The sequence below is a fragment of the Cherax quadricarinatus genome, unplaced genomic scaffold (genome assembly GCF_038502225.1).
Source record: "Cherax quadricarinatus isolate ZL_2023a unplaced genomic scaffold, ASM3850222v1 Contig2328, whole genome shotgun sequence".
Taxonomy (NCBI): Eukaryota; Metazoa; Arthropoda; class Malacostraca; order Decapoda; family Parastacidae; genus Cherax; species Cherax quadricarinatus.
In genome coordinates this window covers 1-15,806 of record NW_027197354.1, presented here as the reverse complement: position 1 = coordinate 15,806, position 15,806 = coordinate 1, and the positions used below count along the sequence as shown (strand labels likewise).

The window sequence follows — 15,806 nt, the reverse complement described above, 5'->3', positions numbered from 1 at the left end:
ATTCTTTTCCACTTCCCCATGGACAATAGAAGAAATAAAAAAGAACAAGAGCTATTTAGAAAAAGGAGAAAAACCTAGATGTATGTATATATATATATGCATGTGCGTGTCTATGAAGTGTGACCAAAGTGTAAGTAGGAGTAGCAAGATATCCCTGTTATCTTAGCGTGTTTATGAGACAGAAAAAGAAACCAGCAATCCTACCATCATGCAAAACAGTTACAGGTTTTTGTTTCACAGTCATCTGGCAGGACGGTAGTACTTCCCTGGGTGGTTGCTGTCTACCAACCTACTACCTATATATATATAGGAGGTTCCAATTCCCTGAATGAAGATCCCTTTCGTGAGATTGGACAGTGTAGGGAGAATTGAAGAACCATGTACCTTGATGCTGTCAAAAAGAGGCTCTTGATTCGAGGAACTGGAGATGCCCACTCCTTTTTCCACGAATCAAACCTGATTGACCTATCTCTCAGGTCCTCTGTGATCCTTCAGGGTTCTGAACTTCCTTGGAAATATTCCTATACTTAAGCATGTGTACATATGGAATAAAATCCACAATACCATCGATGGAACAATTTAAAATGCACAATACTATGACGAATAATTTATGACATACAATATTATGAACAATTTATGATAATACTATGGCTGGAACAAATTATAATACACAATACTATGACTGGAACAATTTACAATTCACATTACCATGGCTAAACATTTTATAACATACAATACTCTTGGAACAATTCACTACCTACAATATATAGTGGCTGGAACAATTTAAAATTTCTTTTACCATGGTTGGAATAATTTGTATTTTATAATACTATATCTGGAACAATTAATAGTCCACAGTTCCATTACTGGAATAATTTACAATCCAAAATACTGTTTAGAACAAACCAAAATCCACATTATTATTATAATCAAAAAGAAGCGCTAAGCCACAAGGGCTATACAGCACCAAAATCCACAACATTGTGGCTGGAACACTATATAATACTAAATACCATGGTTAGAACAGTTTAGAATCAGTACCATGGTTGGAACAGTTTAGAATCAGTACCATAGTTGGAATATTATTTTCTTTATATGTATTTATTATCTCTTTGTAATTAACTACTTCATTATTTCTATTTATAAGCAAATGCTAAATTGAAGTACCTAGTTATAATGTAGCTGGAACAATTCACAAGTCGCAATACAATGGCTGGAACAGTCCACAACCCACATACACAAGGGAGATTACCAATAGACCCCTGGTTGTCTTCAAGAAAGCTCTAGACAGGTACCTGAAATCAGTACCTGATCAGCCGGGCTGTAGTTCGTACGTTGGTTTACATGTGGCCAACAGTAACAACCTGGTTGATCAAGCCCTGATCCACCATGAGGCCTGGCCACAGACTGGGCTGTGGGGGAACTGACCCCCCGGAAACCCTCCCAGGTACACAATACAGTGGCTGGAACAATTCACAACCCATAATACAGTGGCTGGAACAATTCACAACCCATAATACAGTGGCTGGAACAATTCACAACCCACAATACAGTGACGAACAATTCACAACCCACAATACAGTGGCAGTAACAATTCACAACCCACAATCTGGAGAGAAAACCTAAGACAGTGCTTTAATCCATCTTGGATCACTTAATTCACAACAGTCTACTTAAAAATAATCCAAACTCGATCAAATTATCTAAAGCCTCCTCCTTTCCAAACTACTGGTTGTGAATTGTTCTAGCCATGGTATTGTGGGTTAAATGTAAAGGTTGTGTGTAGTAGCAGCAGCTCTAAATGCAGAGGCTTTTTGTCTCGCTACAGGAACGGTGTGTACAGTGCTGGACACGATTGGTATTTTAATGAAAAGATGGTAACCTCACCCTTCCAGAACAATAAAGACCATGATGTTACAGCCGTATAAAAAGTGGTAACCCTTTGGGGTGTTCCCAAGGGGAGCACTGCACAGTAAAGGGTAGCTGACACCACAGCTCAGGAGAGCGCGCTTTAAGCAGCAGTATGATATAGCTCTAGAAGCAGGGTGTGTGTGGACCCAGTAGCAAACAACGAAGAAGCAGAGCCAGGAGCTACAAATCGATTCCTGCAATCACAAATACAAGAGTACAAACAGGAGAGTACATGTACAAAAGGATATTCCTATGACTGATTTTCAAGGATCCTTTTTACCCTTGCAACCTAGCATGATTATTATTATTATAATCAAAAAGAAGCGCTAAGCCACAAGGACTATACAGCGCAACCTAGCATGAGGATAGGCCTCCTTGCTGACTGCCAGAGAAACCAGGCTGCTGCTGCTGCTAGCATCCCACACAGCCTTTGCAACCTGGCTGATCAGAAGTCGTAGTTCATGTAACGCGTTACTTTCAGTTAAGTCGGAGAATAGACAATTTTTTTAGAGGAAATGCTAAATATGTTGGGGTTGCACATCACCTGAGGAATTGAAAGCAAATTGACTTGATCCAAGGAAGAGGTGAGCAAGTCTAATTCCTTGGATCAAACCACCCTGACTGGCATCAAGGAACCTACTTTAACGGGGTCTACACTAAAGATGGGATTTTCCCACATGGAGGGAATTGAAGCCGTGTGGATCACATGGTACCACATGGAGGGAGGGGCACCGATGGGCGAGGAAGACGTGTGAAAGGTGTGTTAGCACGTGAAAGAGGAAAAGTCAAAGGTTGGTGCAAAAAAGTCAATCTCGGTTAATAAATCAGTGCGTGCACGCGGGCGAGACTGCAAGAGGCAGCCAGGCGCCATCCAGGCATTGGAGATGTCAGATATCAAGTAATCTGCACTTCGGTAGATGGCACAATTTTTGTTGGTTTAAATTATTATCAAAAAGAAGCGCTAAGCCACAAGGACTATACAGCTTGTTGGTTTAAAGAGTTTGCTAACGCGTCTCTTTAAACCAATGTGTTGGTATCTATTACCAAGGTTCATACCATTATTTTTATTGAAGTGTTATTGGGAGTGAGCACTAAATCTACAGGGGTTATACAGCTCCTGGGGAAATAGGAGTCAATCAAGTTCAGTGCAAGGAAGGTCAGGTTCAATTCCTTCGATCAAAAAGTCCCTCATCAGCATCAAAGAATTTTCCCTGTAGAGCTGGTTATATAAACAAGGAAGGGCTAGTAGTCCTTCTGCAGTGCTTCTCTACCCAGATATGCTGATGTGAGGCATGAACCATCCCCCCCCCCTCACAGCAGAGCATCTCTGTTTTGTTTGGCATTTCACCTACATTATTCTCAAGAACATACTAATACTTTCATGCCACTCAATCCACAAATATTCTTGTGTGATGGAACATCACGGTAGGTTATGTGGCCCTTCGTTGCATGAATTATTATTACAATCATAACTAACTGCTAAGCCCATAAAGGTCATAAGAGTGCTGTTCCTTACTTAAATACACCAGTCACTGTTCTACCTTCACCCAGTGCACTACCCTCATCCCTATATATAATGTATACAAGAATGGCTTTGATATCCTAAATTCACTTGAAAAAGCATACTACAGAGGTTGTGCTTTTTCAAGTGTTTTGTTAATGGGATGGATTGTAAAGGACCTACCTAGTATGGGCCAACAGGCCTGCTGCAGTGTTCCTCCTTTCTTATGTTCTTATGTTTAACTCAACATTGTATATTTTCTCGAGTCTATCACTATCTCCGAGGCACTTATAATTCTACAAGATGTCTGTATTCCTCACCTAGTCTGGAGCAGTAAGTGCTCAGTTTCCCACAATACACCAATAGCCAGATATACAATTCTGGTTTGATTATGAAGTTCAGATTAATAATACTGTCAGTGATCTTGAAGGTTCTATTACGTGCAGTATGAGAAAATAAAAAATGAAGTCATACGTGGAAAGACTGGAAGACCCTGAACAATGTATGTTGTCACATACATGGGGGTAAATGCTTAACTAATAAGGGTCATGTGCAAGAAAGGTATACAAATAGACATCTGGGAGGTAATCCAGTTTAATCCAAGGATATGGAGGATAGGTTCAGTTTCTTAGATTAAGAGCCCTTCACTGGTATCAAGGTACCATACCTCTCTTGAAGGAAGGGAAGCAGTAGAGACAGAAGTATACGTGGTTGAAAGCCATCTCGATACAAGACAAAGGTGAATGACGATCGTTACAATCGTGAGACAACCACAATCTCTCATAAGGTAATTACATTTTTTTTTACGGAGGGAGGATTACAACCAGTATTTTCTCAATACCCTCGAGATCACTGACAATGACATTGGTTCAAATCATCAACCAGCAAGTCATTTTCCATCAAACCACAATTGTTCCTGATCACCTTCCTTCTGTTGCTGGCACATATGGGAAGCTGTGCTCTTATGATAATATACAAAAGATACAACTCACACCTGGAAGGACTAAAAATGCATGTCATCACTTTGTCAATTAATACTGACCTATTTATCAATGACTCAGGCCTCACTGAAGACACCTTTAGTGTCCTGACTCGCATAAACTGTCCTCGGAGAAAGTCTCACTATAATACAGACTCGGACTGTGGCATTTTAACTTTGACTAACCTAATGCACCATAATTCACATTCACACTAGTCCCATCCCCATTCCCTTGCCCTATACACAGTGGCACACCATGGAACACACTAATTGGGCTAAATTATTACAACAATCAAAACTAGTTATTATTATTATTATAATCAAGGGGGAAGAGCTAAACCCAGAGGATTATACAGCGGCTGGGGGGGGGGATGTGGAAGGCATTCAGGCTTAATTCGGGGAACTGGAGCACAGATCCAATTCCCTAAATCAAGAGCCCCTCACCAACATCAAGGAACCTTCCTTGAGGGGAATCAAAACTAAGCACTAAACCCACAAGGATCTAATTGGGCTAAAGCTTCCCTCAGATGCAATTACTTGTTTGTTCAAACTTTCACTTTTCTTTTTAGTCACCTTCCTTCGGTGGGAGACAGCCGGTGCATTGCAAAAATGAATATGAAAATATGATAATTTAAGTAATTTCAAATGCATACTGAAAATCACATTTCAAATTTTTTCTCTTTTAAGATAAGATTTCGTTCGGATTTTTAACCCCGGAGGGTTAGCCACCCAGGATAACCCAAGAAAGTCAGTGCGTCATCGAGGACTGTCTAACTTATTTCCATTGTGGTCCTCAACCTTGTCCCCCAGGATGCAACCCACACCAGTCAACTAACACCCAGGTACCTATTTGCTGCTAGGTGAACAGGACAACAGGTGTAAGGAAATGTGTCGAAATGTTTCCACCCGCCGGGAATCAAACCCGGGCCCTCCGTGTGTGAAGCGAAGGCTTTAGCCACCAGGCCACATATTATGATTTCAAATCCCCTAGAATGAAATTGAGGCTGCAACTTGGAGTTATTACTACAATCATAATTAAATGCTAAATCCACCAGAGTGCAACACTGAGTACACTCCTAACTTAGCACTCTATTCTTCATGGGATTAACACTTATTTCTGAATTTAATACTAATGTTATATTGTGAAAAATACTAGGTAACAGAGTTGATACAGCAGCTGGGGAATGGGATGCACTCAGGTTTGATTCAAGAGGGAGCATAGGTCCAGTTCCTTGGATCAAAATCCCCTCAATAAGGATAGCTCAATTTCTTCAAGTCATAAGACCATCAGCAGCAAGGAAAAAAAAAAAAAAAACATGGGATGGAAGGGGGTTGAACCTCTCACCATGACTCGCGAGATTGTAGTATTACAATTCCGTGAGTCTAGTGAGGTACTCTAAGGTGTGGGTTATGAAATGAAATTAAGATACTCATCACGTTCACTTCAATGTTACTTTATATGTTCTTCAATGTCAACAACGATAAATTCTAACAAGAATGAATATATTTTAATATCTGTCCTCAGAGAGTGCTTCCATGGGTGAAGACTTTCTAGAGGTACAGTGAGCTTCTCCGGAAGTAGTGGTCTGCTGTGACAAGCAGCCTTCAAAGAAAAACTTAAGACATTTTGTCTGTGGATAAACTAAGGTGGAGTGAACAAGTCTGGTTCACAGGCCAGTCTCAGTAAACATCTTTAGCATCTCTTATCAACTGTGGGATATTTGTCTCAACTCTGTCAGGTATGTCTAAGACATACAGCTATTAGAGAGAGCAAAAAAATTAGGGGCTCTTGATCCAAGGAGCCTTTTGATGATGTACCATCAACAGGTAAAAAATAAATCCATAAAAACCTTGAGGTTATACAACAACTCGATGTATTGGTAAAGCTTCACTTAGATCATGCAGCTCAGTTCTGGTCTCTATACTCTAGAATGGATATAAATTCATTAGAAAAAGTTCAGAGAAGAATGCCAAATTAATCCATTGCATAAGAAATCATTGAAGAGAATCTACCTTCAATTCAAAGGTGGGATACCGGATACCGAAAGCCTCTTGATTCAAGGACTTGGACCTAACCCTCTCATTCCTTGGATCAAGCCTAATTATCCCCCAACAGAGGTTTAGGATTCCCCCATTAATTAAAATCTCAGCATTACCCTTCAACAAACTATAGTATACAGTGCAGATTTTTGTACAATATAAATAATACCACCAAACATTGAATTATTTTAAATTAACCCAACCTAGATTAAGCTAAATGTACAGAGTCAACACTCAACAGACAGATAAAATATATACATGGATGGAGTCTAGTAGAGGAAGTTGCATTGTTATTTGCAACCCCGACATTCTGTATTCAAGATGGAGGAGGAATGTTATGCGAGGTTAACATATATCCTTCAGGGCCCTTGCTTGTCCTTGCAAAGTTAACTTGCATCCTGGATGACATGAGGTCCTCGTGGAGTTAACTTGTGTCCTGGATAATTTGTGGTGGTCCTCGTGGCATTAACCGGTTTCCTGGCGGTTTGGGGTCAACTTTGTGGAGTCGACCAGTATCCAGGATAACCTGGAGTTGTGCTAAGTGCTCAGGATTAAGGCCCACTGAGGAAGCAGCACTGCCACCCATGCCTGAGCACCTTGCTTGTGAATTCCTTCCTTCACAAGAAAGGGTCTCAGGGAATGGAGGACAGGCTCTCTGGAAGTCTGGGCACCTGGCTTCTTCCTTCATGCCTTATTACCGAAATCCCTCGCCTGTGGAAAAAAAAATATATTAACAAGCGAGGCAATTGTTACATGCACTCTAATGTATAAAATTTGCTTAAATGGAAAGATCTGTATCTTACAAGTCATAGAATAAAGACCTTTTTTTTTTAAATACGACTGAAAAAGTGCATATACAACTTAACAGCAAGTACTATGAAGGCCTTTCCATGAGCCTTTTAATTTTCGATGTACCTTTCCAATCACATTAACCAAAAAATCATACTATTCAGAGGAGTCTATAAGAAATGGCCAATAAATGTCATTTATTACGAGGTTTTGTCTACTTGTTATCTACTCCAACTATCTATTACATTGCTGCAGTCAGGATAAATAAAGTATAGCCAGGGATCTATTACAATGGGAACTGAGGAAGCAAGCTCCAGCCCCATTTTTTTTTCAGGCCTAAAAAAAATTCACTTTTTCAGACATTTGAAAATACTGTATATCAAAAGTTTAGTTTTATGCTCTAGTAGGTTATATGGAACTAAATCTACATTGTGTTATTTTTGTGTGACTATAACAAACATATTCCCCCAGAGCCATTAAAATTAGTTCTACAGTGTGAGATCATCTGCTGGTTTACTCTGAATATAAGTGGCTTCAGGGTTTACTCTGAATATAAGTGGCTTCAGGGTTTACTCTGAATATAAGTGGCTTCAGGGCTGTCTTGCCATGGGTTTAAAAGTGCCATTGGTTTGGAGAGAGAGTATAAAATACCATCATGACAAACACAGACAGAAATGCAGTATAAAAAGATCAATATTGACGTTTTGTCCAAGCAGTGAGCTTTTCAACATTTGCAACTCGGGAGAAGGGGGGGGGGGGAACCCAGTGCACAGGCAAAACATTGTCAACAAAGGGTCATTTCACACTGCATTTGTGTGTCAGCTTCCATACCCTTGAGTTCAATCCTTACCAGTGGTGGACCTACATTTTCGGGGCCCTAAAGCTTGAACTTATGGGGGCCCTAAAGCATGAGCTTATGGGGGCCCCTTCACAACCCCTTATCATACATTAGACCCAAAATTTTTTACTCAATGTGGGCTAAAGTCGCTTCTGGGGCCCCTTTGAGATTAGGGGTCCTTAAAGCTTAAGCTTCATTCATAGTAGATTCACCCCTGATCCCTACCCATCCCTCAAGTCTTATTACTTGTGAAATCAAAAAGATTGGGGACTCGAACACATGGCAAGAGAATTCTAAAACTCACAGGTCAGTGTGACCTAAAATTCTATGGTTTGCAATCAAATTATTCCTTATTCAATAATCTATTTATCTCACAGCACATTCATCTCTCAATCTTTCTTTCATGAGGTACCCTAATTTTGTCTTGTAGTTATTCAATAACTTAGATGTAAGTTACACAAAGCTTGGGCCATTTTTTTCTAACATAGCATGAATGGAAATATATCAGCCTGTGCATATCTTCAAGTAAATATACCAAAATTGTGACTCAAAGAGAGAAATATTCACCATCACTCATTCTCAGGATGACTTGGCAGAAGCATGCGGATGTTACGATTTAAATGATCACCTGAACCACATCATCCATCCTTCAGAGTGCAGGTACTGTACTTCCCACCTCCAGAACTGTAACATCCTCACTCATCCTTCAGAGTGCAGGTACTGTACTTCCCACCTCCAGAACCGTAACATCCTCACTCATCCTTCAGAGTGCAGGTACTGTACTTCCCACCTCCAGAACTGTAACATCCTCACTCATCCTTCAGAGTGCAGGTACTGTACTTCCCACCTCCAGAACTAACATCATCACTCATCCTTCAGAGTGCAGGTACTGTACTTCCCTCCACCATCCTCGCTCAGAACTATAACATCCTCACTCATCCTTCAGAGAACATGGTTCTAATCCTCCTATCATCACTAAAGTCTCCCAGCTCAAGTTGATTTCATTGCCTCGTGTATGTAACTCATCCAATGTGATGAAATATGACAGGGAAACCTAGCTAGCTAGTGGAAATACTATGTATCTATTACACAGAATATTACCTCATGTGTGTTGCCTAGTAGGCTGCACTTTAGCAGGCCTACTGGCCCATGCTAGGCAGGTCCAAGTCAAACTACTCATAAGGAAGGAGCAATATAACTGGGAAACCTAGTTAACTTTTCTCACTGAATGCGCGTGTGTGTGTTTATCATGGCCCTGACAGATAACAGTTATCACTTATCATAGCAAGTGATGAAGGTATCACCAGCTGTTGCAGGTGGTGGTGCAGGCGGTGCAAACGGTCTGCCCGGAAGTCGAGGTTCTGGGAAGGAGTCGATACAGTTCACTACTGATTCGCTCTTTCAGTGACTTCACTGCTCTTCTTCAACGTCTCATCACTGCTACGTACCACCTGCAAATATAAATACAATAAGCTGATGGAACACGATTTACCACACCACCACCAACTTTGCCCGAGTACATAATTCTATATACCTGTACCCATTTTCAAAAGAGTTCTGCGCCTACATTCCAACCTAAGGACAGACCTCAATAATTACCTCATTGCCATTACTGTACCAGCCAGGTTGTGGTTCGTACGTCGGTTTACATGCGGTCAGCAGTAACAGCCTGATTGATCAGGTCCTGATCCACCTAGAGGCCTGGTTATGGACTGGGCCGGGGGGCGTTGACCCCCGGAATATCCTCCAGGTATATACCGCATGAGAACCCCCAATGCAATTCACTGACCATTTTTTGGGTTATCCTACGTCATTTACACACATGTTGATATGAATTATAATTTATCTAACTGCACTTATCCATACGAGTTTAACGCTTCCTTAGAATAGTAATAATGCAGATGTATTTATTTTTTATTACATATTTGTATACACAAACGTGGACACACACCATTAGTGTAGCAAAAATGTCCTACATCCTAGTGTAGCAAAAATGTCCTACATCCTAGTGTGGCAAAAATGTCCTACATCCTAGTGTAGCAAAAATGTCCTACATCCTAGTGTAGCAAAAATGTCCTACATCCTAGTGTAGCAAAAATGTCCTACATCCTAGTGTAGCAAAAATGTCCTACATCCTAGTGTAGCAAAAATGTCCTACATCCTAGTGTAGCAAAAATGTCCTACATCCTAGTGTAGCAAAAATGTCCTACATCCTAGTGTAGCAAAAATGTCCTACATCCTAGTGTAGCAAAAATGTCCTACATCCTAGTGTAGCAAAAATGCAAAAGTGTAGCAAAAATGTCCTACATCCTAGTGTAGCAAAAATGTCCTACATCCTAGTGTGGCAAAAATGTCCTACATCCTAGTGTAGCAAAAATGTCCTACATCCTAGTGTAGCAAAAATGTCCTACATCCTAGTGTAGCAAAAATGTCCTACATCAAAAATGTCTAGTGTAGCAAAAATGTCCTACAACCTAGTGTAGCAAAAATGTCCTACATCCTAGTGTAGCAAAAATGTCCTACATCCTAGTGTAGCAAAAATGTCCTACAACCTAGTGTAGCAAAAATGTCCTACATCCTAGTGTAGCAAAAATGTCCTACATCCTAGTGTAGCAAAAATGTCCTACAACCTAGTGTAGCAAAAATGTCCTACATCCTAGTGTAGCAAAAATGTCCTACATCCTAGTGTAGCAAAAATGTCCTACATCCTAGTGTAGCAAAAATGTCCTACATCCTAGTGTAGCAAAAATGTCCTACATCCTAGTGTAGCAAAAATGTCCTACATCCTAGTGTAGCAAAAATGTCCTACATCCTAGTGTAGAAAAAATGTCCTACATCCTAGTGTGGCATTTAATAAATCTGAACACTTATAGTATTTATTATTAGTAGTACTATTAGTAATAATAGAAATATTATTGGTAGTAATATTAGTAATAGTAGTAGTAGTAATAATAGTAATAGTAGTAGTAATAGTAATATAGTAATAGTAGTAATAGTAATAGTAATAATAGTAATAGTAGTAATAGTAATAATAGTAATAGTAATAGTAATAGTAATAGTAATAATAGTAATAATAGTAATAGTAGTAATAATAGTAATAGTAATAGTAGTAATAGTAATAATAGTAGTAATAGTAATAGTAGTAATAGTAGTAATAGTAATAGTAGTAATAGTAATAGTAGTAATAGTAGTAATAGTAATAATAGTAATAGTAGTATTAATAGTAGTAGTATTAATAGTGTTAGTAGTATTAATAGTATTAGTATTAATAGTGTTAGTAGTATTAATAGTGTTAGTAGTATTAATAGTGTTAGTAGTATTAATAGTGTTAGTAGTATTAATAGTGTTAGTATTAATAGTATTAGTAGTATTAATAGTATTAGTAGTATTAATAGTATTAGTAGTATTAATAGTATTAGTAGTATTAATAGTATTAGTAGTATTAATAGTATTAGTAGTATTAATAGTATTAGTAGTATTAATAGTATTAGTAGTATTAATAGTATTAGTAGTATTAATAGTATTAGTAGTAGTAGCAGCAGTATTGACAGTATTAATAGTATTATTAGCAACAGAAGTCTTATTAAAATCATGGGGGAAACGCTAAACCCATAGGATTATACAGCGCCTATTGGGGGGGGGGAAGGTATTCAGGCTTAATCCTGGAAACTGGAGCACAGATCCAATTCCCTAGATCAAGAGCCCCTCACCAGCATCAAGGAACCTCCCTCGAGGGGCTTAGTAAAAGTACTGGTGGTAGTAGTAGTAGTAGTAGTATTTGTATTATTATTAGCAGTATGAGAAGTAATAGTGGAATTAGTATTAACATTAGTGGTATCAGTATTAGTGGTAGTATAAGTAGTATAAATCAAAGAAAATAATAATGAGGGGTGTTAACGTTGCAGTTTTATAAGTGTAGTGTAGTCGCGCCTCTGGTAAGACAGTGATGGAGTGAATGATGATGAAAGTTTAACTTCTTCGGGCCACTCTACCTTGGTGGGAAAGGGCCAATGTGTTAATAAAAAAATAATCTCATTTTTTTTCATATACACAAAGGTCTTAGATAAGACGCAACAACAATATATCGTTTATTAAGAGGACTACTGATGGAGTCAAATGCAGTGTTTGTAGCTTTCACAGAGACCTACACAAGATCACTGTGATCAAGGAATAAGGATGCCAGAGTATACTCTACGTAGATGTGATCTACAACACATAATAAGCAAAGGGGGAAAGGGACCTGGGTTAACACCACAAAACTATGTAGTTATAGGTCTGGGCAGTAAAAACTGAAAAATAAAAAGCAGCCTTGTTGGTTAAAATTATAACCTTAGTTTTTTTAAGGGGGTGGAATGGTACGCCAGTGGAAGGTCTCGGTCAGATGACCAACGCTCCAGTTGAGGGCCATCATGTGACTAAGACCCGCCTCTGGAAACACTTGTCCTGTTTCTTAACAAACCTTACCTAACCTAAAATTAAAATATGAGAATCTAGTGAAAGTACATACTTGATTTTAAACCAGCAGTAATTCTAGGACCAACTATTGAAAACTGAACAACATAATGGAGATTTTTCAAACCAGTCTCTAAGCATACTGTTACTTGGGGATTTCAATCTCAAACAGCTAAAATGAAGATAGTAGTAAATGATGCAATAACAGAAAAATCTAGGAGATAATTTTGAGGGGCAGCCTCGTATAATACGACCAAGAGTAGAAAATACACTTGCTCTTACATTCACAAATAATGAGAATCTGGAACATAACGGTGTCAAATACAACAAACTCCGATCTCACCGTAAAGTTATGGGAAGGTATTCAACAAATTCAGCAATATTTTAACTGAGATCAAATGAATGATGACGGCTGAAATATGCTGGGAAGACATGAATTAAACCAATGCTTCACAAGGATGAGGGGGATGGTACCAGAAGTGTGCTCCACACGTATTAAGGAAAAAAAAAAAGAAAGACAGGTTAGAAGGTGAGAAATGTTCCTGCTACATGTAAGACGAAGAGTCACAGATCTCGTCAATAATTTCAAACTGTCTGGAGAACGAAAACAAATCGCTGGTTAGAGAAACGGAAAATCTAGTACTCACAAGGTGACTGCGTATATATAGCCTAGGAGAGACCGGGGAAAAAGAAACCATTACAATAATGACAACATTGGTTTCATATTATTGTTATAATCAAGGGGGAAGCGCTAAACCCGGAGGATTATACAGCGCCTGGGGGGGGGGGGGGGATGTGGAAGGTATTCAGGCTTAATTCGGGGAACTGGAGCACAGATCCAATTCCCTAAATCAAGAGCCCCTCACCAACATCAAGGAACCTTCCTTGAGGGGATTGGTTTCATTACCAAAATCGAGGGCAAAATCCACATCGAACATCGGACACTTGCTTGAAGGGGATGGTACCTAAACTGATGACAGCACAAAAAATAAAGCGAAAAAACTGAAGTCACAATACGACTCCGTGTTTAGTCATCCATTAATCAAATTAAATAATGATAATGTAAAGGAATTTTTATTAAGGCGACTCAAAATAATGGCGACATTTCCCTTCATACTTTCTCGCATAACTTAACTGCAAAGCTATCGACAACATGACTGTGCACTCGGAACTAGGCCAAGACTCGTGGAACTCCACGCTTGTGATATACCTGTTACCCGTTTCTAGAGTTCTTATACTCACAGCTCGATTTAGGGACAAGGGTTTGCTGATGACTGTCTGTTAAACAAGGCTGTTGGTGCTGGCGGCCCGTTGGTCTGCATAGCCATCACAACCTGGTTAATCTGGCACTCTGTGCAGGCAGTGATTCAATTTAGTCTTGAAGATTTCTACACTTCTTCCGGCAGTGTTTCTGATGTCTGTTCGTGGAAAGTTGAAGAGTCTTGGACCATGGATGTTGGTGCCCCTACTTTTCACTGGATTTATTTTCCACTTCTTACCATATCTCTCACTGCAATACGTTATGGTAGTGTGTAGATTTATATTACGCTTTCTTATCTTCCGGGTAGGGTCCACGAGGTAAGCTTGGGAGCCATGATACCCTCCCTAGGCAACTCTGAAGACCATTAATTTTTTCTAAACCTGGGAATCTGAGGCTGTTGCTTATATATCAAGCTTAATAAACATGAAGAATAATTCAAGCTTATTGTATGGTTAAGCTGCTACTGACAGTAACTGCTACGATTGTTAATAATTTATTACATTTATGGGGAATGCTGAAAATGGAGAGCAGGGACGGTCACTGTGAGGGGGAAGGGTGGGGTAGATCCTATCCCTCGGATCAAAAGCACCTCATCGCCGCCGTGGAACTTTCCACGCTTATGTAAGGTTGTATGTGAGGTGACATCTCGGCCTTATAAGCCTTCTCCTGTACTATTATTTCTATAGTTAATTGATAATGTGAGAAATCACGAAAGCACTTGGAAATTATTTATATATATATATATATATATATATATATATATATATATATATATATATATATATATATATATATATATATATATATATATATATATATATATATATATATATATAATATATATATATGTGCCGAATATGTAAATTTGGTCAATTAGCAAGAACTCACTTAAAATTAAGTCCTTTGTAAAATTTTCTCTTATACGTCTAAAGATATATTTTTTCATTTATGTTAATATAAAAATTAATAATTTTGTACCAAAAGAACCTTAGAAAACTTACCTAACCGTATTATAACAAGCTCAATTTAATTTACCCTAATCCAACTAAATATATTTTAGATTTACAATAATTTAATAATAAACAAACAGTGAAATATATATTTTTCGTTAGGTTCAGAATGATTTCTGCGAAATTATTGCATTCACAAATTTTCATTTGTCTTATCCGGCAAGAAAGCGTTGCTATTTAAGCCAAAATTGCAAGTTTTACCTATTCGGCACGGCATATTTTATTATACATTTCTACTGCAGACTGAGGATCTAACAACAGTTCTTATCTGCGTCAGTTGTCACTCCTCGTTGTTCCTCACTTCCTTTATCAATACAATGGTTCTCAGTATTTCCTCACTTGAGCAACATTCAAAATAACCCCCGTGCCCCACCTCTAAGATTTTGTAAGTGATTTACACTGAATAAGAGAGTCAAAAGCAAACACAAAACACACAAAACACGCGTCTAGGTTGGACTGCCGTTTACATATCGACGAGACAGACATGTCCCATACAGGTCAGAGGAGCGGCTGAACGCAATGGGACTCGGACGGGAACTGCACACGTGAAATTTAATCATATCCATTAAAAAGGTCCATCTTAGTAGCTAATTTATGGTGCATCTCGTATCCATCTTGAGGATGGTAGTGGCTAGTTTGTGTACCTCATATCCATCCTGTGGATGGTTGTGGCTAGTTTATTGTGTACCTCATATCCATCCTGTGGATGGTGGTGGTGATTTTATTGTGTACCTCATATCCATCCTGTGGATGGTAGTGGCTAGTTTATTGTGTACCTCATATCCATCCTGTGGATGGTAGTGGCTAGTTTATTGTGTACCTCATATCCATCCTGTGGATGGCAGCACAAAGACACTAACAAGACAAGAAAAGCTCTCCACTCACAGGCCAAAACAATATATTCAGTCATTTCAGACTTCCTAGTTTCTAGCACCACTCGCAACTATGGCCACTCATGGCCCCTGAAAATCTCGTAGTGGCCCTCTTGGGGGCCATGCAATAAAGTCTGATCAACACACGATTAG

At 39.0% G+C, this 15,806-nt stretch overlaps 1 long non-coding RNA gene across 1 annotated transcript; it reads right to left on the bottom strand.

Moving 5' to 3' along the window:
* Nucleotides 1-592: 592 nt before the first annotated feature.
* LOC128699784 (uncharacterized) lies at nt 593-8,959 on the bottom strand. The gene is made up of 2 exons (XR_011391426.1): nt 2,266-8,959; nt 593-2,200 (listed from the first exon to the last, which is right to left on the bottom strand). It is a non-coding gene; the product is annotated as an uncharacterized lncRNA (long non-coding RNA).
* Between the last annotated feature and the right edge of the window lie 6,847 nt (nt 8,960-15,806).